The sequence below is a fragment of the Misgurnus anguillicaudatus genome, chromosome 21 (genome assembly GCF_027580225.2).
Source record: "Misgurnus anguillicaudatus chromosome 21, ASM2758022v2, whole genome shotgun sequence".
Lineage (NCBI taxonomy): Eukaryota > Metazoa > Chordata > Actinopteri > Cypriniformes > Cobitidae > Misgurnus > Misgurnus anguillicaudatus.
Window position 1 is genome coordinate 15197501 of NC_073357.2, and position 22500 is coordinate 15220000.

At 48.0% G+C, this 22500-nt stretch overlaps 73 non-coding genes and 17 pseudogenes across 73 annotated transcripts in view; all 90 read left to right on the top strand.

Moving 5' to 3' along the window:
• The first annotated feature begins 104 nt into the window (after nucleotides 1-104).
• Nucleotides 105-223, top strand: LOC141353587 (5S ribosomal RNA). Its single transcript, XR_012360683.1, has one exon. It is a non-coding gene; the product is annotated as a 5S ribosomal RNA (ribosomal RNA).
• A 128-nt stretch (nucleotides 224-351) lies between these two features.
• Nucleotides 352-470, top strand: LOC141357003 (5S ribosomal RNA). The gene has a single exon (XR_012363475.1). It is a non-coding gene; the product is annotated as a 5S ribosomal RNA (ribosomal RNA).
• Nucleotides 471-599: 129 nt separating this feature from the next.
• LOC141355181 (5S ribosomal RNA) lies at nucleotides 600-718 on the top strand. The gene has a single exon (XR_012361608.1). It is a non-coding gene; the product is annotated as a 5S ribosomal RNA (ribosomal RNA).
• Nucleotides 719-847: 129 nt separating this feature from the next.
• Nucleotides 848-966, top strand: LOC141357298 (5S ribosomal RNA). The gene has a single exon (XR_012363783.1). It is a non-coding gene; the product is annotated as a 5S ribosomal RNA (ribosomal RNA).
• Nucleotides 967-1094: 128 nt separating this feature from the next.
• LOC141353784 (5S ribosomal RNA) lies at nucleotides 1095-1213 on the top strand (annotated as a pseudogene).
• A 129-nt stretch (nucleotides 1214-1342) lies between these two features.
• Nucleotides 1343-1460, top strand: LOC141353918 (5S ribosomal RNA; annotated as a pseudogene).
• Nucleotides 1461-1588: 128 nt separating this feature from the next.
• Nucleotides 1589-1707, top strand: LOC141355182 (5S ribosomal RNA). Its single transcript, XR_012361609.1, has one exon. It is a non-coding gene; the product is annotated as a 5S ribosomal RNA (ribosomal RNA).
• Nucleotides 1708-1836: 129 nt separating this feature from the next.
• Nucleotides 1837-1955, top strand: LOC141355183 (5S ribosomal RNA). Its single transcript, XR_012361610.1, has one exon. It is a non-coding gene; the product is annotated as a 5S ribosomal RNA (ribosomal RNA).
• Nucleotides 1956-2085: 130 nt separating this feature from the next.
• On the top strand, nucleotides 2086-2204 carry LOC141354145 (5S ribosomal RNA; annotated as a pseudogene).
• A 128-nt stretch (nucleotides 2205-2332) lies between these two features.
• LOC141355184 (5S ribosomal RNA) lies at nucleotides 2333-2451 on the top strand. The gene has a single exon (XR_012361611.1). It is a non-coding gene; the product is annotated as a 5S ribosomal RNA (ribosomal RNA).
• Nucleotides 2452-2596: 145 nt separating this feature from the next.
• LOC141353742 (5S ribosomal RNA) lies at nucleotides 2597-2715 on the top strand (annotated as a pseudogene).
• Nucleotides 2716-2843: 128 nt separating this feature from the next.
• Nucleotides 2844-2962, top strand: LOC141357403 (5S ribosomal RNA). The gene has a single exon (XR_012363890.1). It is a non-coding gene; the product is annotated as a 5S ribosomal RNA (ribosomal RNA).
• A 129-nt stretch (nucleotides 2963-3091) lies between these two features.
• Nucleotides 3092-3210, top strand: LOC141358144 (5S ribosomal RNA). Its single transcript, XR_012364632.1, has one exon. It is a non-coding gene; the product is annotated as a 5S ribosomal RNA (ribosomal RNA).
• Nucleotides 3211-3351: 141 nt separating this feature from the next.
• LOC141355185 (5S ribosomal RNA) lies at nucleotides 3352-3470 on the top strand. Its single transcript, XR_012361612.1, has one exon. It is a non-coding gene; the product is annotated as a 5S ribosomal RNA (ribosomal RNA).
• A 120-nt stretch (nucleotides 3471-3590) lies between these two features.
• Nucleotides 3591-3709, top strand: LOC141353580 (5S ribosomal RNA). Its single transcript, XR_012360676.1, has one exon. It is a non-coding gene; the product is annotated as a 5S ribosomal RNA (ribosomal RNA).
• Nucleotides 3710-3838: 129 nt separating this feature from the next.
• Nucleotides 3839-3957, top strand: LOC141357830 (5S ribosomal RNA). The gene has a single exon (XR_012364317.1). It is a non-coding gene; the product is annotated as a 5S ribosomal RNA (ribosomal RNA).
• Nucleotides 3958-4085: 128 nt separating this feature from the next.
• LOC141355186 (5S ribosomal RNA) lies at nucleotides 4086-4204 on the top strand. The gene has a single exon (XR_012361613.1). It is a non-coding gene; the product is annotated as a 5S ribosomal RNA (ribosomal RNA).
• Nucleotides 4205-4333: 129 nt separating this feature from the next.
• Nucleotides 4334-4452, top strand: LOC141357300 (5S ribosomal RNA). Its single transcript, XR_012363785.1, has one exon. It is a non-coding gene; the product is annotated as a 5S ribosomal RNA (ribosomal RNA).
• A 128-nt stretch (nucleotides 4453-4580) lies between these two features.
• LOC141355187 (5S ribosomal RNA) lies at nucleotides 4581-4699 on the top strand. Its single transcript, XR_012361614.1, has one exon. It is a non-coding gene; the product is annotated as a 5S ribosomal RNA (ribosomal RNA).
• A 129-nt stretch (nucleotides 4700-4828) lies between these two features.
• On the top strand, nucleotides 4829-4947 carry LOC141355188 (5S ribosomal RNA). Its single transcript, XR_012361615.1, has one exon. It is a non-coding gene; the product is annotated as a 5S ribosomal RNA (ribosomal RNA).
• Nucleotides 4948-5075: 128 nt separating this feature from the next.
• LOC141355189 (5S ribosomal RNA) lies at nucleotides 5076-5194 on the top strand. The gene has a single exon (XR_012361616.1). It is a non-coding gene; the product is annotated as a 5S ribosomal RNA (ribosomal RNA).
• Nucleotides 5195-5335: 141 nt separating this feature from the next.
• LOC141357205 (5S ribosomal RNA) lies at nucleotides 5336-5454 on the top strand. Its single transcript, XR_012363688.1, has one exon. It is a non-coding gene; the product is annotated as a 5S ribosomal RNA (ribosomal RNA).
• Nucleotides 5455-5595: 141 nt separating this feature from the next.
• LOC141357682 (5S ribosomal RNA) lies at nucleotides 5596-5714 on the top strand. Its single transcript, XR_012364169.1, has one exon. It is a non-coding gene; the product is annotated as a 5S ribosomal RNA (ribosomal RNA).
• Nucleotides 5715-5855: 141 nt separating this feature from the next.
• On the top strand, nucleotides 5856-5974 carry LOC141353861 (5S ribosomal RNA; annotated as a pseudogene).
• A 120-nt stretch (nucleotides 5975-6094) lies between these two features.
• Nucleotides 6095-6213, top strand: LOC141357837 (5S ribosomal RNA). The gene has a single exon (XR_012364325.1). It is a non-coding gene; the product is annotated as a 5S ribosomal RNA (ribosomal RNA).
• A 129-nt stretch (nucleotides 6214-6342) lies between these two features.
• On the top strand, nucleotides 6343-6461 carry LOC141355191 (5S ribosomal RNA). The gene has a single exon (XR_012361618.1). It is a non-coding gene; the product is annotated as a 5S ribosomal RNA (ribosomal RNA).
• A 128-nt stretch (nucleotides 6462-6589) lies between these two features.
• On the top strand, nucleotides 6590-6708 carry LOC141357115 (5S ribosomal RNA). The gene has a single exon (XR_012363594.1). It is a non-coding gene; the product is annotated as a 5S ribosomal RNA (ribosomal RNA).
• Nucleotides 6709-6836: 128 nt separating this feature from the next.
• LOC141355192 (5S ribosomal RNA) lies at nucleotides 6837-6955 on the top strand. The gene has a single exon (XR_012361619.1). It is a non-coding gene; the product is annotated as a 5S ribosomal RNA (ribosomal RNA).
• A 130-nt stretch (nucleotides 6956-7085) lies between these two features.
• LOC141355193 (5S ribosomal RNA) lies at nucleotides 7086-7204 on the top strand. The gene has a single exon (XR_012361620.1). It is a non-coding gene; the product is annotated as a 5S ribosomal RNA (ribosomal RNA).
• A 129-nt stretch (nucleotides 7205-7333) lies between these two features.
• LOC141353898 (5S ribosomal RNA) lies at nucleotides 7334-7452 on the top strand (annotated as a pseudogene).
• Nucleotides 7453-7580: 128 nt separating this feature from the next.
• LOC141355194 (5S ribosomal RNA) lies at nucleotides 7581-7699 on the top strand. The gene has a single exon (XR_012361621.1). It is a non-coding gene; the product is annotated as a 5S ribosomal RNA (ribosomal RNA).
• Nucleotides 7700-7819: 120 nt separating this feature from the next.
• Nucleotides 7820-7938, top strand: LOC141357301 (5S ribosomal RNA). Its single transcript, XR_012363786.1, has one exon. It is a non-coding gene; the product is annotated as a 5S ribosomal RNA (ribosomal RNA).
• A 128-nt stretch (nucleotides 7939-8066) lies between these two features.
• Nucleotides 8067-8185, top strand: LOC141355195 (5S ribosomal RNA). The gene has a single exon (XR_012361622.1). It is a non-coding gene; the product is annotated as a 5S ribosomal RNA (ribosomal RNA).
• A 129-nt stretch (nucleotides 8186-8314) lies between these two features.
• LOC141355196 (5S ribosomal RNA) lies at nucleotides 8315-8433 on the top strand. Its single transcript, XR_012361623.1, has one exon. It is a non-coding gene; the product is annotated as a 5S ribosomal RNA (ribosomal RNA).
• A 128-nt stretch (nucleotides 8434-8561) lies between these two features.
• On the top strand, nucleotides 8562-8680 carry LOC141355197 (5S ribosomal RNA). The gene has a single exon (XR_012361624.1). It is a non-coding gene; the product is annotated as a 5S ribosomal RNA (ribosomal RNA).
• A 129-nt stretch (nucleotides 8681-8809) lies between these two features.
• LOC141355198 (5S ribosomal RNA) lies at nucleotides 8810-8928 on the top strand. The gene has a single exon (XR_012361625.1). It is a non-coding gene; the product is annotated as a 5S ribosomal RNA (ribosomal RNA).
• Nucleotides 8929-9057: 129 nt separating this feature from the next.
• LOC141354146 (5S ribosomal RNA) lies at nucleotides 9058-9176 on the top strand (annotated as a pseudogene).
• A 128-nt stretch (nucleotides 9177-9304) lies between these two features.
• LOC141355199 (5S ribosomal RNA) lies at nucleotides 9305-9423 on the top strand. The gene has a single exon (XR_012361626.1). It is a non-coding gene; the product is annotated as a 5S ribosomal RNA (ribosomal RNA).
• Nucleotides 9424-9543: 120 nt separating this feature from the next.
• LOC141357485 (5S ribosomal RNA) lies at nucleotides 9544-9662 on the top strand. Its single transcript, XR_012363972.1, has one exon. It is a non-coding gene; the product is annotated as a 5S ribosomal RNA (ribosomal RNA).
• Nucleotides 9663-9803: 141 nt separating this feature from the next.
• On the top strand, nucleotides 9804-9922 carry LOC141357355 (5S ribosomal RNA). Its single transcript, XR_012363842.1, has one exon. It is a non-coding gene; the product is annotated as a 5S ribosomal RNA (ribosomal RNA).
• Nucleotides 9923-10064: 142 nt separating this feature from the next.
• Nucleotides 10065-10183, top strand: LOC141355200 (5S ribosomal RNA). The gene has a single exon (XR_012361627.1). It is a non-coding gene; the product is annotated as a 5S ribosomal RNA (ribosomal RNA).
• A 128-nt stretch (nucleotides 10184-10311) lies between these two features.
• Nucleotides 10312-10430, top strand: LOC141355202 (5S ribosomal RNA). Its single transcript, XR_012361629.1, has one exon. It is a non-coding gene; the product is annotated as a 5S ribosomal RNA (ribosomal RNA).
• A 129-nt stretch (nucleotides 10431-10559) lies between these two features.
• Nucleotides 10560-10678, top strand: LOC141358145 (5S ribosomal RNA). The gene has a single exon (XR_012364633.1). It is a non-coding gene; the product is annotated as a 5S ribosomal RNA (ribosomal RNA).
• A 142-nt stretch (nucleotides 10679-10820) lies between these two features.
• LOC141355203 (5S ribosomal RNA) lies at nucleotides 10821-10939 on the top strand. The gene has a single exon (XR_012361630.1). It is a non-coding gene; the product is annotated as a 5S ribosomal RNA (ribosomal RNA).
• Nucleotides 10940-11060: 121 nt separating this feature from the next.
• LOC141358086 (5S ribosomal RNA) lies at nucleotides 11061-11179 on the top strand. The gene has a single exon (XR_012364575.1). It is a non-coding gene; the product is annotated as a 5S ribosomal RNA (ribosomal RNA).
• Nucleotides 11180-11308: 129 nt separating this feature from the next.
• On the top strand, nucleotides 11309-11427 carry LOC141357831 (5S ribosomal RNA). Its single transcript, XR_012364318.1, has one exon. It is a non-coding gene; the product is annotated as a 5S ribosomal RNA (ribosomal RNA).
• A 129-nt stretch (nucleotides 11428-11556) lies between these two features.
• On the top strand, nucleotides 11557-11675 carry LOC141356908 (5S ribosomal RNA). Its single transcript, XR_012363380.1, has one exon. It is a non-coding gene; the product is annotated as a 5S ribosomal RNA (ribosomal RNA).
• A 129-nt stretch (nucleotides 11676-11804) lies between these two features.
• On the top strand, nucleotides 11805-11923 carry LOC141357302 (5S ribosomal RNA). The gene has a single exon (XR_012363787.1). It is a non-coding gene; the product is annotated as a 5S ribosomal RNA (ribosomal RNA).
• Nucleotides 11924-12052: 129 nt separating this feature from the next.
• Nucleotides 12053-12171, top strand: LOC141353814 (5S ribosomal RNA; annotated as a pseudogene).
• Nucleotides 12172-12300: 129 nt separating this feature from the next.
• LOC141355204 (5S ribosomal RNA) lies at nucleotides 12301-12419 on the top strand. Its single transcript, XR_012361631.1, has one exon. It is a non-coding gene; the product is annotated as a 5S ribosomal RNA (ribosomal RNA).
• A 141-nt stretch (nucleotides 12420-12560) lies between these two features.
• LOC141357181 (5S ribosomal RNA) lies at nucleotides 12561-12679 on the top strand. Its single transcript, XR_012363663.1, has one exon. It is a non-coding gene; the product is annotated as a 5S ribosomal RNA (ribosomal RNA).
• A 141-nt stretch (nucleotides 12680-12820) lies between these two features.
• On the top strand, nucleotides 12821-12939 carry LOC141357848 (5S ribosomal RNA). Its single transcript, XR_012364337.1, has one exon. It is a non-coding gene; the product is annotated as a 5S ribosomal RNA (ribosomal RNA).
• A 121-nt stretch (nucleotides 12940-13060) lies between these two features.
• LOC141358034 (5S ribosomal RNA) lies at nucleotides 13061-13179 on the top strand. The gene has a single exon (XR_012364523.1). It is a non-coding gene; the product is annotated as a 5S ribosomal RNA (ribosomal RNA).
• A 141-nt stretch (nucleotides 13180-13320) lies between these two features.
• LOC141357683 (5S ribosomal RNA) lies at nucleotides 13321-13439 on the top strand. The gene has a single exon (XR_012364170.1). It is a non-coding gene; the product is annotated as a 5S ribosomal RNA (ribosomal RNA).
• Nucleotides 13440-13580: 141 nt separating this feature from the next.
• Nucleotides 13581-13698, top strand: LOC141354203 (5S ribosomal RNA; annotated as a pseudogene).
• A 128-nt stretch (nucleotides 13699-13826) lies between these two features.
• On the top strand, nucleotides 13827-13945 carry LOC141355205 (5S ribosomal RNA). Its single transcript, XR_012361632.1, has one exon. It is a non-coding gene; the product is annotated as a 5S ribosomal RNA (ribosomal RNA).
• Nucleotides 13946-14074: 129 nt separating this feature from the next.
• Nucleotides 14075-14193, top strand: LOC141355206 (5S ribosomal RNA). The gene has a single exon (XR_012361633.1). It is a non-coding gene; the product is annotated as a 5S ribosomal RNA (ribosomal RNA).
• Nucleotides 14194-14323: 130 nt separating this feature from the next.
• LOC141354216 (5S ribosomal RNA) lies at nucleotides 14324-14442 on the top strand (annotated as a pseudogene).
• A 128-nt stretch (nucleotides 14443-14570) lies between these two features.
• LOC141355207 (5S ribosomal RNA) lies at nucleotides 14571-14689 on the top strand. Its single transcript, XR_012361634.1, has one exon. It is a non-coding gene; the product is annotated as a 5S ribosomal RNA (ribosomal RNA).
• A 145-nt stretch (nucleotides 14690-14834) lies between these two features.
• LOC141353588 (5S ribosomal RNA) lies at nucleotides 14835-14953 on the top strand. Its single transcript, XR_012360684.1, has one exon. It is a non-coding gene; the product is annotated as a 5S ribosomal RNA (ribosomal RNA).
• A 128-nt stretch (nucleotides 14954-15081) lies between these two features.
• LOC141355208 (5S ribosomal RNA) lies at nucleotides 15082-15200 on the top strand. The gene has a single exon (XR_012361635.1). It is a non-coding gene; the product is annotated as a 5S ribosomal RNA (ribosomal RNA).
• Nucleotides 15201-15329: 129 nt separating this feature from the next.
• LOC141358616 (5S ribosomal RNA) lies at nucleotides 15330-15448 on the top strand. Its single transcript, XR_012365113.1, has one exon. It is a non-coding gene; the product is annotated as a 5S ribosomal RNA (ribosomal RNA).
• A 141-nt stretch (nucleotides 15449-15589) lies between these two features.
• On the top strand, nucleotides 15590-15708 carry LOC141353872 (5S ribosomal RNA; annotated as a pseudogene).
• Nucleotides 15709-15849: 141 nt separating this feature from the next.
• On the top strand, nucleotides 15850-15967 carry LOC141354204 (5S ribosomal RNA; annotated as a pseudogene).
• Nucleotides 15968-16095: 128 nt separating this feature from the next.
• On the top strand, nucleotides 16096-16214 carry LOC141355209 (5S ribosomal RNA). The gene has a single exon (XR_012361636.1). It is a non-coding gene; the product is annotated as a 5S ribosomal RNA (ribosomal RNA).
• A 129-nt stretch (nucleotides 16215-16343) lies between these two features.
• On the top strand, nucleotides 16344-16462 carry LOC141358035 (5S ribosomal RNA). Its single transcript, XR_012364524.1, has one exon. It is a non-coding gene; the product is annotated as a 5S ribosomal RNA (ribosomal RNA).
• A 129-nt stretch (nucleotides 16463-16591) lies between these two features.
• LOC141355210 (5S ribosomal RNA) lies at nucleotides 16592-16710 on the top strand. Its single transcript, XR_012361637.1, has one exon. It is a non-coding gene; the product is annotated as a 5S ribosomal RNA (ribosomal RNA).
• Nucleotides 16711-16855: 145 nt separating this feature from the next.
• On the top strand, nucleotides 16856-16974 carry LOC141353589 (5S ribosomal RNA). Its single transcript, XR_012360685.1, has one exon. It is a non-coding gene; the product is annotated as a 5S ribosomal RNA (ribosomal RNA).
• A 128-nt stretch (nucleotides 16975-17102) lies between these two features.
• LOC141355211 (5S ribosomal RNA) lies at nucleotides 17103-17221 on the top strand. Its single transcript, XR_012361638.1, has one exon. It is a non-coding gene; the product is annotated as a 5S ribosomal RNA (ribosomal RNA).
• Nucleotides 17222-17362: 141 nt separating this feature from the next.
• LOC141357182 (5S ribosomal RNA) lies at nucleotides 17363-17481 on the top strand. Its single transcript, XR_012363664.1, has one exon. It is a non-coding gene; the product is annotated as a 5S ribosomal RNA (ribosomal RNA).
• A 141-nt stretch (nucleotides 17482-17622) lies between these two features.
• LOC141357849 (5S ribosomal RNA) lies at nucleotides 17623-17741 on the top strand. The gene has a single exon (XR_012364338.1). It is a non-coding gene; the product is annotated as a 5S ribosomal RNA (ribosomal RNA).
• Nucleotides 17742-17861: 120 nt separating this feature from the next.
• On the top strand, nucleotides 17862-17979 carry LOC141354094 (5S ribosomal RNA; annotated as a pseudogene).
• A 130-nt stretch (nucleotides 17980-18109) lies between these two features.
• Nucleotides 18110-18228, top strand: LOC141353899 (5S ribosomal RNA; annotated as a pseudogene).
• Nucleotides 18229-18357: 129 nt separating this feature from the next.
• LOC141357303 (5S ribosomal RNA) lies at nucleotides 18358-18476 on the top strand. The gene has a single exon (XR_012363788.1). It is a non-coding gene; the product is annotated as a 5S ribosomal RNA (ribosomal RNA).
• A 128-nt stretch (nucleotides 18477-18604) lies between these two features.
• LOC141355212 (5S ribosomal RNA) lies at nucleotides 18605-18723 on the top strand. The gene has a single exon (XR_012361639.1). It is a non-coding gene; the product is annotated as a 5S ribosomal RNA (ribosomal RNA).
• A 129-nt stretch (nucleotides 18724-18852) lies between these two features.
• LOC141355213 (5S ribosomal RNA) lies at nucleotides 18853-18971 on the top strand. Its single transcript, XR_012361640.1, has one exon. It is a non-coding gene; the product is annotated as a 5S ribosomal RNA (ribosomal RNA).
• A 141-nt stretch (nucleotides 18972-19112) lies between these two features.
• On the top strand, nucleotides 19113-19231 carry LOC141357183 (5S ribosomal RNA). Its single transcript, XR_012363665.1, has one exon. It is a non-coding gene; the product is annotated as a 5S ribosomal RNA (ribosomal RNA).
• Nucleotides 19232-19372: 141 nt separating this feature from the next.
• Nucleotides 19373-19491, top strand: LOC141357850 (5S ribosomal RNA). Its single transcript, XR_012364339.1, has one exon. It is a non-coding gene; the product is annotated as a 5S ribosomal RNA (ribosomal RNA).
• A 121-nt stretch (nucleotides 19492-19612) lies between these two features.
• On the top strand, nucleotides 19613-19731 carry LOC141358036 (5S ribosomal RNA). The gene has a single exon (XR_012364525.1). It is a non-coding gene; the product is annotated as a 5S ribosomal RNA (ribosomal RNA).
• Nucleotides 19732-19872: 141 nt separating this feature from the next.
• Nucleotides 19873-19991, top strand: LOC141357684 (5S ribosomal RNA). Its single transcript, XR_012364171.1, has one exon. It is a non-coding gene; the product is annotated as a 5S ribosomal RNA (ribosomal RNA).
• A 141-nt stretch (nucleotides 19992-20132) lies between these two features.
• On the top strand, nucleotides 20133-20250 carry LOC141354205 (5S ribosomal RNA; annotated as a pseudogene).
• Nucleotides 20251-20378: 128 nt separating this feature from the next.
• Nucleotides 20379-20497, top strand: LOC141355214 (5S ribosomal RNA). Its single transcript, XR_012361641.1, has one exon. It is a non-coding gene; the product is annotated as a 5S ribosomal RNA (ribosomal RNA).
• Nucleotides 20498-20626: 129 nt separating this feature from the next.
• Nucleotides 20627-20745, top strand: LOC141358038 (5S ribosomal RNA). Its single transcript, XR_012364527.1, has one exon. It is a non-coding gene; the product is annotated as a 5S ribosomal RNA (ribosomal RNA).
• A 130-nt stretch (nucleotides 20746-20875) lies between these two features.
• LOC141354217 (5S ribosomal RNA) lies at nucleotides 20876-20994 on the top strand (annotated as a pseudogene).
• A 128-nt stretch (nucleotides 20995-21122) lies between these two features.
• On the top strand, nucleotides 21123-21241 carry LOC141355215 (5S ribosomal RNA). The gene has a single exon (XR_012361642.1). It is a non-coding gene; the product is annotated as a 5S ribosomal RNA (ribosomal RNA).
• Nucleotides 21242-21370: 129 nt separating this feature from the next.
• Nucleotides 21371-21489, top strand: LOC141358617 (5S ribosomal RNA). The gene has a single exon (XR_012365114.1). It is a non-coding gene; the product is annotated as a 5S ribosomal RNA (ribosomal RNA).
• A 141-nt stretch (nucleotides 21490-21630) lies between these two features.
• LOC141357685 (5S ribosomal RNA) lies at nucleotides 21631-21749 on the top strand. Its single transcript, XR_012364172.1, has one exon. It is a non-coding gene; the product is annotated as a 5S ribosomal RNA (ribosomal RNA).
• A 141-nt stretch (nucleotides 21750-21890) lies between these two features.
• Nucleotides 21891-22008, top strand: LOC141354206 (5S ribosomal RNA; annotated as a pseudogene).
• Nucleotides 22009-22136: 128 nt separating this feature from the next.
• On the top strand, nucleotides 22137-22255 carry LOC141355216 (5S ribosomal RNA). Its single transcript, XR_012361643.1, has one exon. It is a non-coding gene; the product is annotated as a 5S ribosomal RNA (ribosomal RNA).
• A 129-nt stretch (nucleotides 22256-22384) lies between these two features.
• The window catches only part of LOC141358039 (5S ribosomal RNA), a 119-nt gene continuing 3 nt past the window's right edge, over nucleotides 22385-22500 (top strand). The window contains exon 1 of the ribosomal RNA XR_012364528.1: nucleotides 22385-22500. This exon is cut by the window's right edge and continues 3 nt beyond it. This is a non-coding gene — a ribosomal RNA (5S ribosomal RNA).

Genomic DNA, 22500 nt, shown 5'->3' on the forward strand with positions numbered 1-22500 from the left:
TCATATAATTTTTTTCCAGAAATGCATCCTTTCTGTAAGCGTTCGCCGATGGCATGGCGTTGCCACATTAGTCTTGAAGTGGCTCTCGAATCGAGTCAGCGCTCGCTTATGGCCACACCAACCTGAGCACGCCCGCTCTCGTCTGATCTCGGAAGCCAAGCAGGGTCGGGCCTGGTTAGTACTTGGATGGGAGACCGCCTGGGAATACCAGGTGCTGTAAGCATTTAATTAATTATTTAATTATTTATTCATATAATTTTTTCCAGAAATGCATCCTTTCTGTAAGCGTTCGCACATGGCATGGCGTTGCCACATTAGTCTTGAAGTGGCTCTCGAATCGAGTCGGCGCTCGCTTACAGCCACACCACCCTGAGCACGCCCGCTCTCGTCTGATCTCGGAAGCCAAGCAGGGTCGGGCCTGGTTAGTACTTGGATGGGAGACCGCCTGGGAATACCAGGTGCTGTAAGCATTTAATTAATTATTTAATTATTTTTTCATATAATTTTTTTCCAGAAATGCATCCTTTCTGTAAGCGTTCGCCGATGGCATGGCGTTGCCACATTAGTCTTGAAGTGGCTCTCGAATCGAGTCAGCGCTCGCTTACGGCCACACCACCCTGAGCACGCCCGCTCTCGTCTGATCTCGGAAGCCAAGCAGGGTCGGGCCTGGTTAGTACTTGGATGGGAGACCGCCTGGGAATACCAGGTGCTGTAAGCATTTAATTAATTATTTAATTATTTATTCATATAATTTTTTTCCAGAAATGCATCCTTTCTGTAAGCGTTCGCCGATGGCATGGCGTTGCCACTTTAGTCTTGAAGTGGCTCTCGAATCGAGTCAGCGCTCGCTTATGGCCACACCACCCTGAGCACGCCCGCTCTCGTCTGATCTCGGAAGCCAAGCAGGGTCGGGCCTGGTTAGTACTTGGATGGGAGACCGCCTGGGAATACCAGGTGCTGTAAGCATTTAATTCTTTATTTAATTATTTATTCATATAATTTTTTCCAGAAATGCATCCTTTCTGTAAGCGTTCGCACATGGCATGGCGTTGCCACATTAGTCTTAAAGTGGCTCTCGAATCGAGTCAGCGCTCGCTTACGGCCACACCACCCTGAGCACGCCCGCTCTCGTCTGGTCTCGGAAGCCAAGCAGGGTCGGGCCTGGTTAATACTTGGATGGGAGACCGCCTGGGAATACCAGGTGCTGTAAGCATTTAATTATTTATTTAATTATTTATTCATATATTTTTTTTCCAGAAATGCATCCTTTCTGTAAGCGTTCGCCGATGGCATGGCGTTGCCACATTAATCTTGAAGTGGCTCTCGAATTGAGTCAGCGCTCGCTTACGGCCACACCACCCTGAGCACGCCCGCTCTCGTCTGATCTCGGAAGCCAAGCAGGGTCGGGCCTGGTTAGTACTTGGATGGGAGCCGCCTGGGAATACCAGGTGCTGTAAGCATTTAATTAATTATTTAATTATTTATTCATATAATTTTTTCCAGAAATGCATCCTTTCTGTAAGCGTTCGCACATGGCATGGCGTTGCCACATTAGTCTTGAAGTGGCTCTCGAATCGAGTCAGCGCTCGCTTACGGCCACACCACCCTGAGCACGCCCGCTCTCGTCTGATCTCGGAAGCCAAGCAGGGTCGGGCCTGGTTAGTACTTGGATGGGAGACCGCCTGGGAATACCAGGTGCTGTAAGCATTTAATTAATTATTTAATTATTTATTCATATAATTTTTTTCCAGAAATGCATCCTTTCTGTAAGCGTTCGCCGATGGCATGGCGTTGCCACATTAGTCTTGAAGTGGCTCTCGAATCGAGTCAGCGCTCGCTTACGGCCACACCACCCTGAGCACGCCCGCTCTCGTCTGATCTCGGAAGCCAAGCAGGGTCGGGCCTGGTTAGTACTTGGATGGGAGACCGCCTGGGAATACCAGGTGCTGTAAGCATTTAATTAATTATTTAATTATTTATTCATATAATTTTTTTCCAGAAATGCATCCTTTCTGTAAGCGTTCGCCGATGGCATGGCGTTGCCACATTAGTCTTGAAGTGGCTCTCGAATTGAGTCAGCGCTCGCTTCATGGCCACACCACCCTGAGCACGCCCGCTCTCGTCTGATCTCGGAAGCCAAGCAGGGTCGGGCCTGGTTAGTACTTGGATGGGAGACCGCCTGGGAATACCAGGTGCTGTAAGCATTTAATTAATTATTTAATTATTTATTCATATAATTTTTTCCAGAAATGCATCCTTTCTGTAAGCGTTCGCACATGGCATGGCGTTGCCACATTAGTCTTAAAGTGGCTCTCGAATCGAGTTAGCACTCGCTTACGGCCACACCACCCTGAGCACGCCCGCTCTCGTCTGATCTCGGAAGCCAAGCAGGGTCGGGCCTGGTTAGTACTTGGATGGGAGACCGCCTGGGAATACCAGGTGCTGTAAGCATTTAATTATTTATTTATTTAATTAATTATTTAATTACTTATTCATATAATTTTTTTCCAGAAATGCATCCTTTCTGTAAGCGTTCGCCGATGGCATGGCGTTGCCACATTAGTCTTGAAGTGGCTCTCGAATCGAGTCAGCGCTCGCTTATGGCCACACCAACCTGAGCACGCCCGCTCTCGTCTGATCTCGGAAGCCAAGCAGGGTCGGGCCCGGTTAGTACTTGGATGGGAGACCGCCTGGGAATACCAGGTGCTGTAAGCATTTAATTAATTATTTAATTATTTATTCATATAATTTTTTCCAGAAATGCATCCTTTCTGTAAGCGTTCGCACATGGCATGGCGTTGCCACATTAGTCTTGAAGTGGCTCTCGAATCGAGTCGGCGCTCGCTTACAGCCACACCACCCTGAGCACGCCCGCTCTCGTCTGATCTCGGAAGCCAAGCAGGGTCGGGCCTGGTTAGTACTTGGATGGGAGACCGCCTGGGAGTACCAGGTGCTGTAAGCATTTAATTAATTATTTAATTATTTTTTCATATAATTTTTTTCCAGAAATGCATCCTTTCTGTAAGCGTTCGCCGATGGCATGGCGTTGCCACATTAGTCTTGAAGTGGCTCTCGAATTGAGTCAGCGCTCGCTTATGGCCACACCACCCTGAGCATGCCCGCTCTCGTCTGATCTCGGAAGCCAAGCAGGGTCGGGCCTGGTTAGTACTTGGATGGGAGACCGCCTGGGAATACCAGGTGCTGTAAGCATTTAATTCTTTATTTAATTAATTATTTAATTATTTATTCATATAAATTTTTTCCAGAAATGCATCCTTTCTGTAAGTGTTCGCCGATGGCATGGCGTTGCCACATTAGTCTTGAAGTGGCTCTCGAATCGAATCAGCGCTCGCTTACGGCCACACCACCCTGAGCACGCCCGCTCTCGTCTGATCTCGGAAGCCAAGCAGGGTCGGGCCTGGTTAGTACTTGGATGGGAGACCGCCTGGGAATACCAGGTGCTGTAAGCATTTAATTAATTATTTATTCATATAATTTTTCCCAGAAATGCATCCTTTCTGTAAGCGTTCGCCGATGGCATGGCGTTGCCACATTAGTCTTGAAGTGGCTCTCGAATCGAGTCAGCGCTCGCTTACGGCCACACCACCCTGAGCACGCCCGCTCTCGTCTGATCTCGGAAGCCAAGCAGGGTCGGGCCTGGTTAGTACTTGGATGGGAGACCGCCTGGGAATCCAAGGTGCTGTAAGCATTTAATTAATTATTTAATTATTTATTCATATAATTTTTTTCCAGAAATGCATCCTTTCTGTAAGCGTTCGCCGATGGCATGGCGTTGCCACATTAATCTTGAAGTGGCTCTCGAATTGAGTCAGCGCTCGTTTACGGCCACACCACCCTGAGCACGCCCGCTCTCGTCTGATCTCGGAAGCCAAGCAGGGTCGGGCCTGGTTAGTACTTGGATGGGAGACCGCCTGGGAATACCAGGTGCTGTAACCATTTAATTAATTATTTAATTATTTATTCATATAATTTTTTCCAGAAATGCATCCTTTCTGTAAGCGTTCGCACGTGGCATGGCGTTGCCACATTAGTCTTGAAGTGGCCCTCGAATCGAGTCAGCGCTCGCTTACGGCCACACCACCCTGAGCACGCCCGCTCTCGTCTGATCTCGGAAGCCAAGCAGGGTCGGGCCTGGTTAGTACTTGGATGGGAGACCGCCTGGGAATACCAGGTGCTGTAAGCATTTAATTAATTATTTAATTATTTATTCATATAATTTTTTTCCAGAAATGCATCCTTTCTGTAAGCGTTCGCCGATGGCATGGCGTTGCCACATTAGTCTTGAAGTGGCTCTCGAATCGAGTCAGCGCTCGCTTATGGCCACACCACCCTGAGCACGCCCGCTCTCGTCTGATCTCGGAAGCCAAGCAGGGTCGGGCCTGGTTAGTACTTGGATGGGAGACCGCCTGGGAATACCAGGTGCTGTAAGCATTTAATTAATTATTTAATTATTTATTCATATAATTTTTTCCAGAAATGCATCCTTTCTGTAAGCGTTCGCACATGGCATGGGGTTGCCACATTAGTCTTAAAGTGGCTCTCGAATCGAGTCAGCGCTCGCTTACGGCCACACCACCCTGAGCACGCCCGCTCTCGTCTGATCTCGGAAGCCAAGCAGGGTCGGGCCTGGTTAGTACTTGGATGGGAGACCGCCTGGGAATACCAGGTGCTGTAAGCATTTAATTATTTATTTAATTATTTATTCATATAATTTTTTTCCAGAAATGCATCCTTTCTGTAAGCGTTCGCCGATGTAATGGCGTTGCCACATTAGTCTTGAAGTGGCTCTCGAATCGAGTCACCGCTCGCTTACGGCCACACCACCCTGAGCACGCCCGCTCTCGTCTGATCTCGGAAGCCAAGCAGGGTCGGGCCTGGTTAGTACTTGGATGGGAGACCGCCTGGGAATACCAGGTGCTGTAAGCATTTAATTAATTATTTAATTATTTATTCATATAATTTTTTCCAGAAATGCATCCTTTCTGTAAGCGTTCGCCGATGGCATGGCGTTGCCACATTAGTCTTGAAGTGGCTCTCGAATCGAATCAGTGCTCGCTTACGGCCACACCACCCTGAGCACGCCCGCTCTCGTCTGATCTCGGAAGCCAAGCAGGGTCGGGCCTGGTTAGTACTTGGATGGGAGACCGCCTGGGAATACCAGGTGCTGTAAGCATTTAATTCTTTATTTAATTAATTATTTAATTATTTATTCATATAATTTTTTTCCAGAAATGCATCCTTTCTGTAAGCGTTCGCCGATGTAATGGCGTTGCCACATTAGTCTTGAAGTGGCTCTCGAATCGAGTCACCGCTCGCTTACGGCCACACCACCCTGAGCACCCCCGCTCTCGTCTGATCTCGGAAGCCAAGCAGGGTCGGGCCTGGTTAGTACTTGGATGGGAGACCGCCTGGGAATACCAGGTGCTGTAAGCATTTAATTCTTTATTTAATTAATTATTTAATTATTTATTCATATAATTTTGTTCCAGAAATGCATCCTTTCTGTAAGCGTTCGCTGATGGCATGGCGTTGCCACATTAGTCTTGAAGTGGCTCTCGAATCGAGTCAGCGCTCGCTTACGGCCACACCGTCCTGAGCACGCCCGCTCTCGTCTGATCTCGGAAGCCAAGCAGGGTCGGGCCTGGTTAGTACTTGGATGGGAGACCGCCTGGGAATACCAGGTGCTGTAAGCATTTAATTCTTTATTTAATTAATTATTTAATTATTTATTCATATACATTTTTTCCAGAAATGCATCCTTTCTGTAAGCGTTCGCCGATGGCATGGCGTTGCCACATTAGTCTTGAAGTGGCTCTCGAATCAAGTCAGCGCTCGCTTACGGCCACACCACCCTGAGCACGCCCGCTCTCGTCTGATCTCAGAAGCCAAGCAGGGTCGGGCCTGGTTAGTACTTGGATGGTAGACCGCCTGGGAATACCAGGTGCTGTAAGCATTTAATTAATTATTTATTCATACAATTTTTTCCAGAAATGCATCCTTTCTGTAAGCGTTCGCCGATGGCATGGCGTTGCCACATTAGTCTTGAAGTGGCTCTCGAATCGAGTCAGCGCTCGCTTACGGCCACACCACCCTGAGCATGCCCGCTCTCGTCTGATCTCGGAAGCCAAGCAGGGTCGGGCCTGGTTAGTACTTGGATGGGAGACCGCCTGGGAATCCCAGGTGCTGTAAGCATTTAATTAATTATTTAATTATTTATTCATATAATTTTTTTCCAGAAATGCATCCTTTCTGTAAGCGTTCGCCGATGGCATGGCGTTGCCACAATAATCTTGAAGTGGCTCTCGAATCGAGTCAGCGCTCGCTTACGGCCACACCACCCTGAGCACGCCCGCTCTCGTCTGATCTCGGAAGCCAAGCAGGGTCGGGCCTGGTTAGTACTTGGATGGGAGACCGCCTGGGAATACCAGGTGCTGTAAGCATTTAATTAATTATTTAATTATTTATTCATATAATTTTTTCCAGAAATGCATCCTTTCTGTAAGCGTTCGCACATGGCATGGCGTTGCCACATTAGTCTTGAAGTGGCTCTCGAATCGAGTCAGCGCTCGCTTACGGCCACACCACCCTGAGCACACCCGCTCTCGTCTGATCTCGGAAGCCAAGCAGGGTAGGGCCTGGTTAGTACTTGGATGGGAGACCGCCTGGGAATACCAGGTGCTGTAAGCATTTAATTAATTATTTAATTATTTATTCATATAATTTTTTCCAGAAATGCATCCTTTCTGTAAGCGTTCGCACATGGCATGGCGTTGCCACATTAGTCTTGAAGTGGCTCTCGAATCTAGTCAGCGCTCGCTTACGGCCACACCACCCTGAGCACGCCCGCTCTCGTCTGATCTCGGAAGCCAAGCAGGGTCGGGCCTGGTTAGTACTTGGATGGGAGACCGCCTGGGAATACCAGGTGCTGTAAGCATTTAATTAATTATTTAATTATTTATTCATATATATTTTTTTCCAGAAATGCATCCTTTCTGTAAGCGTTCGCCGATGGCATGGCGTTGCCACATTAGTCTTAAAGTGGCTCTCGAATCGAGTCAGCGCTCGCTTACGGCCACACCACCCTGAGCACGCCCGCTCTCGTCTGATCTCGGAAGCCAAGCAGGGTCGGGCCTGGTTAGTACTTGGATGGGAGACCGCCTGGGAATACCAGGTGCTGTAAGCATTTAATTATTTATTTAATTATTTATTCATATATTTTTTTTCCAGAAATGCATCCTTTCTGTAAGCGTTCGCCGATGGCATGGCGTTGCCACATTAATCTTGAAGTGGCTCTCGAATTGAGTCAGCGCTCGCTTACGGCCACACCACCCTGAGCACGCCCGCTCTCCTCTGATCTCGGAAGCCAAGCAGGGTCTGGCCTGGTTAGTACTTGGATGGGAGACCGCCTGGGAATACCAGGTGCTGTAAGCATTTAATTAATTATTTAATTATTTATTCATATAATTTTTTCCAGAAATGCATCCTTTCTGTAAGCGTTCGCACATGGCATGGCGTTGCCACATTAGTCTTGAAGTGGCTCTCGAATCGAGTCAGCGCTCGCTTACGGCCACACCACCCTGAGCACGCCCGCTCTCGTCTGATCTCGGAAGCCAAGCAGGGTCGGGCCTGGTTAGTACTTGGATGGGAGACCGCCTGGGAATACCAGGTGCTGTAAGCATTTAATTAATTATTTATTCATATAATTTTTTCCAGAAATGAATCCTTTCTGTAAGCGTTCGCACATGGCATGGCGTTGCCACATTAGTCTTGAAGTGGCTCTCGAATCGAGTCAGCGCTCGCTTATGGCCACACCACCCTGAGCACGCCCGCTCTCGTCTGATCTCGGAAGCCAAGCAGGGTCGGGCCTGGTTAGTACTTGGATGGGAGACCGCCTGGGAATACCAGGTGCTGTAAGCATTTAATTAATTATTTAATTATTTATTCATATAATTTTTTCCAGAAATGCATCCTTTCTGTAAGCGTTCGCACATGGCATGGGGTTGCCACATTAGTCTTAAAGTGGCTCTCGAATCGAGTCAGCGCTCGCTTACGGCCACACCACCCTGAGCACGCCCGCTCTCGTCTGATCTCGGAAGCCAAGCAGGGTCGGGCCTGGTTAGTACTTGGATGGGAGACCGCCTGGGAATACCAGGTGCTGTAAGCATTTAATTATTTATTTAATTATTTATTCATATAATTTTTTTCCAGAAATGCATCCTTTCTGTAAGCGTTCGCACATGGCATGGCGTTGCCACATTAGTCTTGAAGTGGCTCTCGAATCGAGTCAGCGCTCGCTTACGGCCACACCACCCTGAGCACGCCCGCTCTCGTCTGATCTCGGAAGCCAAGCAGGGTCGGGCCTGGTTAGTACTTGGATGGGAGACCGCCTGGGAATACCAGGTGCTGTAAGCATTTAATTAATTATTTAATTATTTATTCATATAATTTTTTCCAGAAATGAATCCTTTCTGTAAGCGTTCGCACATGGCATGGCGTTGCCACATTAGTCTTGAAGTGGCTCTCGAATCGAGTCAGCGCTCGCTTACGGCCACACCACCCTGAGCACGCCCGCTCTCGTCTGATCTCGGAAGCCAAGCAGGGTCGGGCCTGGTTAGTACTTGGATGGGAGACCGCCTGGGAATACCAGGTGCTGTAAGCATTTAATTAATTATTTAATTATTTATTCATATAATTTTTTTCCAGAAATGCATCCTTTCTGTAAGCGTTCGCCGATGGCATGGCGTTGCCACATTAGTCTTGAAGTGGCTCTCGAATCGAGTCAGCGCTCGCTTACGGCCACACCACCCTGAGCACGCCCGCTCTCGTCTGATCTCGGAAGCCAAGCAGGGTCGGGCCTGGTTAGTACTTGGATGGGAGACCGCCTGGGAATACCAGGTGCTGTAAGCATTTAATTAATTATTTAATTATTTATTCATATAATTTTTTTCCAGAAATGCATCCTTTCTGTAAGCGTTCGCCGATGGCATGGCGTTGCCACATTAGTCTTGAAGTGCCCTCTAATTGAGTCAATGCTCGCTTCATGGCCACACCACCCTGAGCACGCCCGCTCTCGTCTGATCTCGGAAGCCAAGCAGGGTCGGGCCTGGTTAGTACTTGGATGGGAGACCGCCTGGGAATACCAGGTGCTGTAAGCATTCAATTAATTATTTAATTATTTATTCATATAATTTTTTCCAGAAATGCATCCTTTCTGTAAGCGTTCGCACATGGCATGGCGTTGCCACATTAGTCTTAAAGTGGCTCTCGAATCGAGTCAGCGCTCGCTTACGGCCACACCACCCTGAGCACGCCCGCTCTCGTCTGATCTCGGAAGCCAAGCAGGGTCGGGCCTGGTTAGTACTTGGATGGGAGACCGCCTGGGAATACCAGGTGCTGTAAGCATTTAATTAATTATTTATTCATATAATTTTTTCCAGAAATGCATCCTTTCTGTAAGCGTTCGCCGATGGCATGGCGTTCCCACATTAGTCTTGAAGTGGCTCTCGAATCGAGTCAGCGCTCGCTTACGGCCACACCACCCTGAGCACGCCCGCTCTCGTCTGATCTCGGAAGCCAAGCAGGGTCGGGCCTGGTTAGTACTTGGATGGGAGACCGCCTGGGAATACCAGGTGCTGTAATCATTTAATTCTTTATTTAATTAATTATTTAATTATTTATTCATATAATTTTTTTCCAGAAATGCATCCTTTCTGTAAGCGTTCGCCGATGGCATGGCGTTGCCACATTAGTCTTGAAGTGGCTCTCGAATCGAGTCAGCGCTCGCTTACGGCCACACCACCCTGAGCACGCCCGCTCTCGTCTGATCTCGGAAGCCAAGCAGGGTCGGGCCTGGTTAGTACTTGAATGGGAGACCGCCTGGGAATACCAGGTGCTGTAAGCAATTAATTCTTTATTTAATTAATTATTTAATTATTTATTCTTATAATTTTTTTTCCAGAAATGCATCCTTTCTGTAAGCGTTCGCCGATGGCATGGCGTTGCCACATTAGTCTTGAAGTGGCTCTCGAATCGAGTCAGCGCTCGCTTACGGCCACACCACCCTGAGCACGCCCGCTCTCGTCTGATCTCGGAAGCCAAGCAGGGTCGGGCCTGGTTAGTACTTGGATGGGAGACCGCCTGGGAATACCAGGTGCTGTAAGCATTTAATTAATTATTTAATTATTTATTCATATAATTTTTTCCAGAAATGCATCCTTTCTGTAAGCGTTCGCACATGGCATGGCGTTGCCACATTAATCTTGAAGTGGCTCTCGAATCGAGTCGGCGCTCGCTTACGGCCACACCACCCTGAGCACGCCCGCTCTCGTCTGATCTCGGAAGCCAAGCAGGGTCGGGCCTGGTTAGTACTTGGATGGGAGACCGCCTGGGAATACCAGGTGCTGTAAGCATTTAATTAATTATTTAATTATTTTTTCATATAATTTTTTTCCAGAAATGCATCCTTTCTGTAAGCGTTCGCCGATGGCATGGCGTTGCCACATTAGTCTTGAAGTGGCTCTCGAATTGAGTCAGCGCTCGCTTATGGCCACACCACCCTGAGCATGCCCGCTCTCGTCTGATCTCGGAAGCCAAGCAGGGTCGGGCCTGGTTAGTACTTGGATGGGAGACCGCCTGGGAATACCAGGTGCTGTAAGCATTTAATTCTTTTTTTTAATTAATTATTTAATTATTTATTCATATAAATTTTTTCCAGAAATGCATCCTTTCTGTAAGTGTTCGCCGATGGCATGGCGTTGCCACATTAGTCTTGAAGTGGCTCTCGAATCGAGTCAGCGCTCGCTTACGGCCACACCACCCTGAGCACGCCCGCTCTCGTCTGATCTCGGAAGCCAAGCAGGGTCGGGCCTGGTTAGTACTTGGATGGGAGACCGCCTGGGAATACCAGGTGCTGTAAGCATTTAATTAATTATTTATTCATATAATTTTTTTCCAGAAATGCATCTATTCTGTAAGCGTTCGCCGATGGCATGGCGTTGCCACATTAGTCTTGAAGTGGCTCTCGAATCGAGTCAGCGCTCTCTTACGGCCACACCACCCTGAGCACGCCCGCTCTCGTCTGATCTCGGAAGCCAAGCAGGGTCGGGCCTGGTTAGTACTTGGATGGGAGACCGCCTGGGAATCCCAGGTGCTGTAAGCATTTAATTAATTATTTAATTATTTATTCATATAATTTTTTTCCAGAAATGCATCCTTTCTGTAAGCGTTCGCCGATGGCATGGCGTTGCCACATTAATCTTGAAGTGGCTCTCGAATTGAGTCAGCGCTCGTTTACGGCCACACCACCCTGAGCACGCCCGCTCTCGTCTGATCTCGGAAGCCAAGCAGGGTCGGGCCTGGTTAGTACTTGGATGGGAGACCGCCTGGGAATACCAGGTGCTGTAACCATTTAATTAATTATTTAATTATTTATTCATATAATTTTTTTCCAGAAATGCATCCTTTCTGTAAGCGTTCGCACGTGGCATGGCGTTGCCACATTAGTCTTGAAGTGGCTCTCGAATCGAGTCAGCGCTCGCTTACGGCCACACCACCCTGAGCACGCCCGCTCTCGTCTGATCTCGGAAGCCAAGCAGGGTCGGGCCTGGTTAGTACTTGGATGGGAGACCCCCTGGGAATACCAGGTGCTGTAAGCATTTAATTAATTATTTAATTATTTATTCATATAATTTTTTTCCAGAAATGCATCCTTTCTGTAAGCGTTCGCCGATGGCATGGCGTTGCCACATTAGTCTTGAAGTGGCTCTCGAATTGAGTCAGCGCTCGCTTATGGCCACACCACCCTGAGCACGCCCGCTCTCGTCTGATCTCGGAAGCCAAGCAGGGTCGGGCCTGGTTAGTACTTGGATGGGAGACCGCCTGGGAATACCAGGTGCTGTAAGCATTTAATTAATTATTTAATTATTTATTCATATAATTTTTTTCCAGAAATGCATCCTTTCTGTAAGCGTTCGCACATGGCATGGGGTTGCCACATTAGTCTTAAAGTGGCTCTCGAATCGAGTCAGCGCTCGCTTACGGCCACACCACCCTGAGCACGCCCGCTCTCGTCTGATCTCGGAAGCCAAGCAGGGTCGGGCCTGGTTAGTACTTGGATAGAAGACCGCCTGGGAATACCAGGTGCTGTAAGCATTTAATTATTTATTTAATTATTTATTCATATAATTTTTTTCCAGAAATGCATCCTTTCTGTAAGCGTTCGCACATGGCATGGCGTTGCCACATTAGTCTTGAAGTGGCTCTCGAATCGAGTCAGCGCTCGCTTACGGCCACACCACCCTGAGCACGCCCGCTCTCGTCTGATCTCGGAAGCCAAGCAGGGTCGGGCCTGGTTAGTACTTGGATGGGAGACCGCCTGGGAATACCAGGTGCTGTAAGCATTTAATTCTTTATTTAATTAATTATTTAATTATTTATTCATATAATTTTTTTCCAGAAATGCATCCTTTCTGTAAGCGTTCGCCGATGGCATGGCGTTGCCACATTAGTCTTGAAGTGGCTCTCGAATCGGGTCAGCGCTCGCTTACGGCCACACCACCCTGAGCACGCCCGCTCTCGTCTGATCTCGGAAGCCAAACAGGGTCGGGCCTGGTTAGTACTTGGATGGGAGACCTCCTGGGAATACCAGGTGCTGTAAGCATTTAATTCTTTATTTACTTAATTATTTAATTACTTATTAATATAATTTTTTTCCAGAAATGCAACCTTTCTGTAAGCGTTCGCCGATGGCATGGCGTTGCCACATTAGTCTTGAAGTGGCTCTCGAATCGAGTCAGCGCTCGCTTACGGCCTCACCACCCTGAGCACGCCCGCTCTCGTCTGATCTCGGAAGCCAAGCAGGGTCGGGCCTGGTTAGTACTTGGATGGGAGACCGCCTGGGAATACCAGGTGCTGTAAGCATTTAATTAATTATTTATTCATATAATTTTTTTCCAGAAATGCATCCTTTCTGTAAGCGTTCGCCGATGTAATGGCGTTGCCACATTAGTCTTGAAGTGGCTCTCGAATCGAGTCACCGCTCGCTTACGGCCACACCACCCTGAGCACGCCCGCTCTCGTCTGATCTCGGAAGCCAAGCAGGGTCGGGTCTGGTTAGTACTTGGATGGGAGACCGCCTGGGAATACCAGGTGCTGTAAGCATTTAATTCTTTATTTAATTAATTATTTAATTATTTATTCATATAAATTTTTTCCAGAAATGCATCCTTTCTGTAAGCGTTCGCCGATGGCATGGCGTTGCCACATTAGTCTTGAAGTGGCTCTCGAATCGAGTCAGCGCTCGCTTACGGCCACACCGTCCTGAGCACGCCCGCTCTCGTCTGATCTCGGAAGCCAAGCAGGGTCGGGCCTGGTTAGTACTTGGATGGGAGACCGCCTGGGAATACCAGGTGCTGTAAGCATTTAATTCTTTATTTAATTAATTATTTAATTATTTATTCATATACATTTTTTCCAGAAATGCATCCTTTCTGTAAGCGTTCGCCGATGGCATGGCGTTGCCACATTAGTCTTGAAGTGGCTCTCGAATCAAGTCAGCGCTCGCTTACGGCCACACCACCCTGAGCACGCCCGCTCTCATCTGATCCCAGAAGCCAAGCAGGGTCGGGCCTGGTTAGTACTTGGATGGGAGCCGCCTGGGAATACCAGGTGCTGTAAGCATTTAATTAATTATTTAATTATTTATTCATATAATTTTTTCCAGAAATGCATCCTTTCTGTAAGCGTTCGCACATGGCATGGCGTTGCCACATTAGTCTTGAAGTGGCTCTCGAATCGAGTCAGCGCTCGCTTACGGCCACACCACCCTGAGCACGCCCGCTCTCGTCTGATCTCGGAAGCCAAGCAGGGTCGGGCCTGGTTAGTACTTGGATGGGAGACCGCCTGGGAATACCAGGTGCTGTAAGCATTTAATTAATTATTTAATTATTTATTCATATAATTTTTTTCCAGAAATGCATCCTTTCTGTAAGCGTTCGCCGATGGCATGGCGTTGCCACATTAGTCTTGAAGTGGCTCTCGAATCGAGTCAGCGCTCGCTTACGGCCACACCACCCTGAGCACGCCCGCTCTCGTCTGATCTCGGAAGCCAAGCAGGGTCGGGCCTGGTTAGTACTTGGATGGGAGACCGCCTGGGAATACCAGGTGCTGTAAGCATTTAATTAATTATTTAATTATTTATTCATATAATTTTTTTCCAGAAATGCATCCTTTCTGTAAGCGTTCGCCGATGGCATGGCGTTGCCACATTAGTCTTGAAGTGGCTCTCGAATTGAGTCAGCGCTCGCTTCATGGCCACACCACCCTGAGCACGCCCGCTCTCGTCTGATCTCGGAAGCCAAGCAGGGTCGGGCCTGGTTAGTACTTGGATGGGAGACCGCCTGGGAGTACCAGGTGCTGTAAGCATTTAATTAATTATTTAATTATTTATTCATATAATTTTTTCCAGAAATGCATCCTTTCTGTAAGCGTTCGCACATGGCATGGCGTTGCCACATTAGTCTTAAAGTGGCTCTCTAATCGAGTTAGCGCTCGCTTACGGCCACACCACCCTGAGCACGCCCGCTCTCGTCTGATCTCGGAAGCCAAGCAGGGTCGGGCCTGGTTAGTACTTGGATGGGAGACCGCCTGGGAATACCAGGTGCTGTAAGCATTTAATTATTTATTTATTTAATTAATTATTTAATTACTTATTCATATAATTTTTTTCCAGAAATGCATCCTTTCTGTAAGCGTTCGCCGATGGCATGGCGTTGCCACATTAGTCTTGAAGTGGCTCTCGAATCGAGTCAGCGCTCGCTTATGGCCACACCAACCTGAGCACGCCCGCTCTCGTCTGATCTCGGAAGCCAAGCAGGGTCGGGCCTGGTTAGTACTTGGATGGGAGACCGCCTGGGAATACCAGGTGCTGTAAGCATTTAATTAATTATTTAATTATTTATTCATATAATTTTTTCCAGAAATGCATCCTTTCTGTAAGCGTTCGCACATGGCATGGCGTTGCCACATTAGTCTTGAAGTGGCTCTCGAATCGAGTCGGCGCTCGCTTACGGCCACACCACCCTGAGCACGCCCGCTCTCGTCTGATCTCGGAAGCCAAGCAGGGTCGGGCCTGGTTAGTACTTGGATGGGAGACCGCCTGGGAATACCAGGTGCTGTAAGCATTTAATTAATTATTTAATTATTTTTTCATATAATTTTTTTCCAGAAATGCATCCTTTCTGTAAGCGTTCGCCGATGGCATGGCGTTGCCACATTAGTCTTGAAGTGGCTCTCGAATTGAGTCAGCGCTCGCTTATGGCCACACCACCCTGAGCACGCCCGCTCTCGTCTGATCTCGGAAGCCAAGCAGGGTCGGGTCTGGTTAGTACTTGGATGGGAGACCGCCTGGGAATACCAGGTGCTGTAAGCATTTAATTCTTTATTTAATTAATTATTTAATTATTTATTCATATAAATTTTTTCCAGAAATGCATCCTTTCTGTAAGCGTTCGCTGATGGCATGGCGTTGCCACATTAGTCTTGAAGTGGCTCTCGAATCGAGTCAGCGCTCGCTTACGGCCACACCGTCCTGAGCACGCCCGCTCTCGTCTGATCTCGGAAGCCTAGCAGGGTCGGGCCTGGTTAGTACTTGGATGGGAGACCGCCTGGGAATACCAGGTGCTGTAAGCATTTAATTCTTTATTTAATTAATTATTTAATTATTTATTCATATACATTTTTTCCAGAAATGCATCCTTTCTGTAAGCGTTCGCCGATGGCATGGCGTTGCCACATTAGTCTTGAAGTGGCTCTCGAATCAAGTCAGCGCTCGCTTACGGCCACACCACCCTGAGCACGCCCGCTCTCATCTGATCCCAGAAGCCAAGCAGGGTCGGGCCTGGTTAGTACTTGGATGGGAGCCGCCTGGGAATACCAGGTGCTGTAAGCATTTAATTAATTATTTAATTATTTATTCATATAATTTTTTCCAGAAATGCATCCTTTCTGTAAGCGTTCGCACATGGCATGGCGTTGCCACATTAGTCTTGAAGTGGCTCTCGAATCGAGTCAGCGCTCGCTTACGGCCACACCACCCTGAGCACGCCCGCTCTCGTCTGATCTCGGAAGCCAAGCAGGGTCGGGCCTGGTTAGTACTTGGATGGGAGACCGCCTGGGAATACCAGGTGCTGTAAGCATTTAATTAATTATTTAATTATTTATTCATATAATTTTTTTCCAGAAATGCATCCTTTCTGTAAGCGATCGCCGATGGCATGGCGTTGCCACATTAGTCTTGAAGTGGCTCTCGAATCGAGTCAGCGCTCGCTTACGGCCACACCACCCTGAGCACGCCCGCTCTCGTCTGATCTCGGAAGCCAAGCAGGGTCGGGTCTGGTTAGTACTTGGATGGGAGACCGCCTGGGAATACCAGGTGCTGTAAGCATTTATTTAATTACTTAATTATTTATTCATATAATTTTTTTCCAGAAATGCATCCTTTCTGTAAGCGTTCGCCGATGGCATGGCGTTGCCACATTAGTCTTAAAGTGGCTCTCTAATCGAGTTAGCGCTCGCTTACGGCCACACCACCCTGAGCACGCCCGCTCTCGTCTGATCTCGGAAGCCAAGCAGGGTCGGGCCTGGTTAGTACTTGGATGGGAGACCGCCTGGGAATACCAGGTGCTGTAAGCATTTAATTATTTATTTATTTAATTAATTATTTAATTACTTATTCATATAATTTTTTTCCAGAAATGCATCCTTTTTGTAAGCGTTCGCCGATGGCATGGCGTTGCCACATTAGTCTTGAAGTGGCTCTCGAATCGAGTCAGCGCTCGCTTATGGCCACACCAACCTGAGCACGCCCGCTCTCGTCTGATCTCGGAAGCCAAGCAGGGTCGGGCCTGGTTAGTACTTGGATGGGAGACCGCCTGGGAATACCAGGTGCTGTAAGCATTTAATTAATTATTTAATTATTTATTCATATAATTTTTTCCAGAAATGCATCCTTTCTGTAAGCGTTCGCACATGGCATGGCGTTGCCACATTAGTCTTGAAGTGGCTCTCGAATCGAGTCGGCGCTCGCTTACGGCCACACCACCCTGAGCACGCCCGCTCTCGTCTGATCTCGGAAGCCAAGCAGGGTCGGGCCTGGTTAGTACTTGGATGGGAGACCGCCTGGGAATACCAGGTGCTGTAAGCATTTAATTCTTTATTTAATTAATTATTTAATTATTTATTCATATAATTTTTTTCCAGAAATGCATCCTTTCTGTAAGCGTTCGCCGATGGCATGGCGTTGCCACATTAGTCTTGAAGTGGCTCTCGAATCGGGTCAGCGCTCGCTTACGGCCACACCACCCTGAGCACGCCCGCTCTCGTCTGATCTCGGAAGCCAAACAGGGTCGGGCCTGGTTAGTACTTGGATGGGAGACCTCCTGGGAATACCAGGTGCTGTAAGCATTTAATTCTTTATTTACTTAATTATTTAATTACTTATTCATATAATTTTTTTCCAGAAATGCAACCTTTCTGTAAGCGTTCGCCGATGGCATGGCGTTGCCACATTAGTCTTGAAGTGGCTCTCGAATCGAGTCAGCGCTCGCTTACGGCCTCACCACCCTGAGCACGCCCGCTCTCGTCTGATCTCGGAAGCCAAGCAGGGTCGGGCCTGGTTAGTACTTGGATGGGAGACCGCCTGGGAATACCAGGTGCTGTAAGCATTTAATTAATTATTTATTCATATAATTTTTTCCAGAAATGCATCCTTTCTGTAAGCGTTCGTTGATGGCATGGCGTTGCCACATTAGTCTTAAAGTGGCTCTCGAATCGAGTCAGCGCTCGCTTACGGCCACACCACCCTGAGCACGCCCGCTCTCGTCTGATCTCGAAGCCAAGCAGGGTCGGGCCTGGTTAGTACTTGGATGGGAGACCGCCTGGGAATACCAGGTGCTGTAAGCATTTAATTATTTATTTAATTATTTATTCATATATTTTTTTTTCCAGAAATGCATCCTTTCTGTAAGCGTTCGCCGATGGCATGGCGTTGCCACATTAATCTTGAAGTGGCTCTCGAATTGAGTCAGCGCTCGCTTACGGCCACACCACCCTGAGCACGCCCGCTCTCCTCTGATCTCGGAAGCCAAGCAGGGTCTGGCCTGGTTAGTACTTGGATGGGAGACCGCCTGGGAATACCAGGTGCTGTAAGCATTTAATTAATTATTTAATTATTTATTCATATATTTTTTTTCCAGAAATGCATCCTTTCTGTAAGCGTTCGCCGATGGCATGGCGTTGCCACATTAGTCTTGAAGTGGCTCTCGAATTGAGTCAGCGCTCGCTTATGGCCACACCACCCTGAGCACGCCCGCTCTCGTCTGATCTCGGAAGCCAAGCAGGGTCGGGCCTGGTTAGTACTTGGATGGGAGACCGCCTGGGAATACCAGGTGCTGTAAGCATTTAATTAATTATTTAATTATTTATTCATATAATTTTTTCCAGAAATGCATCCTTTCTGTAAGCGTTCGCACATGGCATGGGGTTGCCACATTAGTCTTAAAGTGGCTCTCGAATCGAGTCAGCGCTCGCTTACGGCCACACCACCCTGAGCACGCCCGCTCTCGTCTGATCTCGGAAGCCAAGCAGGGTCGGGCCTGGTTAGTACTTGGATGGGAGACCGCCTGGGAATACCAGGTGCTGTAAGCATTTAATTATTTATTTAATTATTTATTCATATAATTTTTTTCCAGAAATGCATCCTTTCTGTAAGCGTTCGCACATGGCATGGCGTTGCCACATTAGTCTTGAAGTGGCTCTCGAATCGAGTCAGCGCTCGCTTACGGCCACACCACCCTGAGCACGCCCGCTCTCGTCTGATCTCGGAAGCCAAGCAGGGTCGGGCCTGGTTAGTACTTGGATGGGAGACCGCCTGGGAATACCAGGTGCTGTAAGCATTTAATTCTTTATTTAATTAATTATTTAATTATTTATTCATATAATTTTTTTCCAGAAATGCATCCTTTCTGTAAGCGTTCGCCGATGGCATGGCGTTGCCACATTAGTCTTGAAGTGGCTCTCGAATCGGGTCAGCGCTCGCTTACGGCCACACCACCCTGAGCACGCCCGCTCTCGTCTGATCTCGGAAGCCAAACAGGGTCGGGCCTGGTTAGTACTTGGATGGGAGACCTCCTGGGAATACCAGGTGCTGTAAGCATTTAATTCTTTATTTACTTAATTATTTAATTACTTATTAATATAATTTTTTTCCAGAAATGCAACCTTTCTGTAAGCGTTCGCCGATGGCATGGCGTTGCCACATTAGTCTTGAAGTGGCTCTCGAATCGAGTCAGCGCTCGCTTACGGCCTCACCACCCTGAGCACGCCCGCTCTCGTCTGATCTCGGAAGCCAAGCAGGGTCGGGCCTGGTTAGTACTTGGATGGGAGACCGCCTGGGAATACCAGGTGCTGTAAGCATTTAATTAATTATTTATTCATATAATTTTTTTCCAGAAATGCATCCTTTCTGTAAGCGTTCGCCGATGTAATGGCGTTGCCACATTAGTCTTGAAGTGGCTCTCGAATCGAGTCACCGCTCGCTTACGGCCACACCACCCTGAGCACGCCCGCTCTCGTCTGATCTCGGAAGCCAAGCAGGGTCGGGTCTGGTTAGTACTTGGATGGGAGACCGCCTGGGAATACCAGGTGCTGTAAGCATTTAATTCTTTATTTAATTAATTATTTAATTATTTATTCATATAAATTTTTTCCAGAAATGCATCCTTTCTGTAAGCGTTCGCCGATGGCATGGCGTTGCCACATTAGTCTTGAAGTGGCTCTCGAATCGAGTCAGCGCTCGCTTACGGCCACACCGTCCTGAGCACGCCCGCTCTCGTCTGATCTCGGAAGCCAAGCAGGGTCGGGCCTGGTTAGTACTTGGATGGGAGACCGCCTGGGAATACCAGGTGCTGTAAGCATTTAATTCTTTATTTAATTAATTATTTAATTATTTATTCATATACATTTTTTCCAGAAATGCATCCTTTCTGTAAGCGTTCGCCGATGGCATGGCGTTGCCACATTAGTCTTGAAGTGGCTCTCGAATCAAGTCAGCGCTCGCTTACGGCCACACCACCCTGAGCACGCCCGCTCTCATCTGATCCCAGAAGCCAAGCAGGGTCGGGCCTGGTTAGTACTTGGATGGGAGCCGCCTGGGAATACCAGGTGCTGTAAGCATTTAATTAATTATTTAATTATTTATTCATATAATTTTTTCCAGAAATGCATCCTTTCTGTAAGCGTTCGCACATGGCATGGCGTTGCCACATTAGTCTTGAAGTGGCTCTCGAATCGAGTCAGCGCTCGCTTACGGCCACACCACCCTGAGCACGCCCGCTCTCGTCTGATCTCGGAAGCCAAGCAGGGTCGGGCCTGGTTAGTACTTGGATGGGAGACCGCCTGGGAATACCAGGTGCTGTAAGCATTTAATTAATTATTTAATTATTTATTCATATAATTTTTTTCCAGAAATGCATCCTTTCTGTAAGCGTTCGCCGATGGCATGGCGTTGCCACATTAGTCTTGAAGTGGCTCTCGAATCGAGTCAGCGCTCGCTTACGGCCACACCACCCTGAGCACGCCCGCTCTCGTCTGATCTCGGAAGCCAAGCAGGGTCGGGTCTGGTTAGTACTTGGATGGGAGACCGCCTGGGAATACCAGGTGCTGTAAGCATTTAATTAATTATTTAATTATTTATTCATATAATTTTTTTCCAGAAATGCATCCTTTCTGTAAGCGTTCGCCGATGGCATGGCGTTGCCACATTAGTCTTGAAGTGGCTCTCGAATTGAGTCAGCGCTCGCTTCATGGCCACACCACCCTGAGCACGCCCGCTCTCGTCTGATCTCGGAAGCCAAGCAGGGTCGGGCCTGGTTAGTACTTGGATGGGAGACCGCCTGGGAGTACCAGGTGCTGTAAGCATTTAATTAATTTTTTAATTATTTATTCATATAATTTTTTCCAGAAATGCATCCTTTCTGTAAGCGTTCGCACATGGCATGGCGTTGCCACATTAGTCTTAAAGTGGCTCTCTAATCGAGTTAGCGCTCGCTTACGGCCACACCACCCTGAGCACGCCCGCTCTCGTCTGATCTCGGAAGCCAAGCAGGGTCGGGCCTGGTTAGTACTTGGATGGGAGACCGCCTGGGAATACCAGGTGCTGTAAGCATTTAATTAATTATTTAATTATTTTTTCATATAATTTTTTTCCAGAAATGCATCCTTTCTGTAAGCGTTCGCCGATGGCATGGCGTTGCCACATTAGTCTTGAAGTGGCTCTCGAATTGAGTCAGCGCTCGCTTATGGCCACACCACCCTGAGCACGCCCGCTCTCGTCTGATCTCGGAAGCCAAGCAGGGTCGGGTCTGGTTAGTACTTGGATGGGAGACCGCCTGGGAATACCAGGTGCTGTAAGCATTTAATTCTTTATTTAATTAATTATTTAATTATTTATTCATATAAATTTTTTCCAGAAATGCATCCTTTCTGTAAGCGTTCGCTGATGGCATGGCGTTGCCACATTAGTCTTGAAGTGGCTCTCGAATCGAGTCAGCGCTCGCTTACGGCCACACCGTCCTGAGCACGCCCGCTCTCGTCTGATCTCGGAAGCCAAGCAGGGTCGGGCCTGGTTAGTACTTGGATGGGAGACCGCCTGGGAATACCAGGTGCTGTAAGCATTTAATTCTTTATTTAATTAATTATTTAATTATTTATTCATATACATTTTTTCCAGAAATGCATCCTTTCTGTAAGCGTTCGCCGATGGCATGGCGTTGCCACATTAGTCTTGAAGTGGCTCTCGAATCAAGTCAGCGCTCGCTTACGGCCACACCACCCTGAGCACGCCCGCTCTCATCTGATCCCAGAAGCCAAGCAGGGTCGGGCCTGGTTAGTACTTGGATGGGAGCCGCCTGGGAATACCAGGTGCTGTAAGCATTTAATTAATTATTTAATTATTTATTCATATAATTTTTTCCAGAAATGCATCCTTTCTGTAAGCGTTCGCACATGGCATGGCGTTGCCACATTAGTCTTGAAGTGGCTCTCGAATCGAGTCGGCGCTCGCTTACGGCCACACCACCCTGAGCACGCCCGCTCTCGTCTGATCTCGGAAGCCAAGCAGGGTCGGGCCTGGTTAGTACTTGGATGGGAGACCGCCTGGGAATACCAGGTGCTGTAAGCATTTAATTAATTATTTAATTATTTATTCATATAATTTTTTTCCAGAAATGCATCCTTTCTGTAAGCGTTCGCCGATGGCATGGCGTTGCCACATTAGTCTTGAAGTGGCTCTCGAATCGAGTCAGCGCTCGCTTACGGCCACACCACCCTGAGCACGCCCGCTCTCGTCTGATCTCGGAAGCCAAGCAGGGTCGGGTCTGGTTAGTACTTGGATGGGAGACCGCCTGGGAATACCAGGTGCTGTAA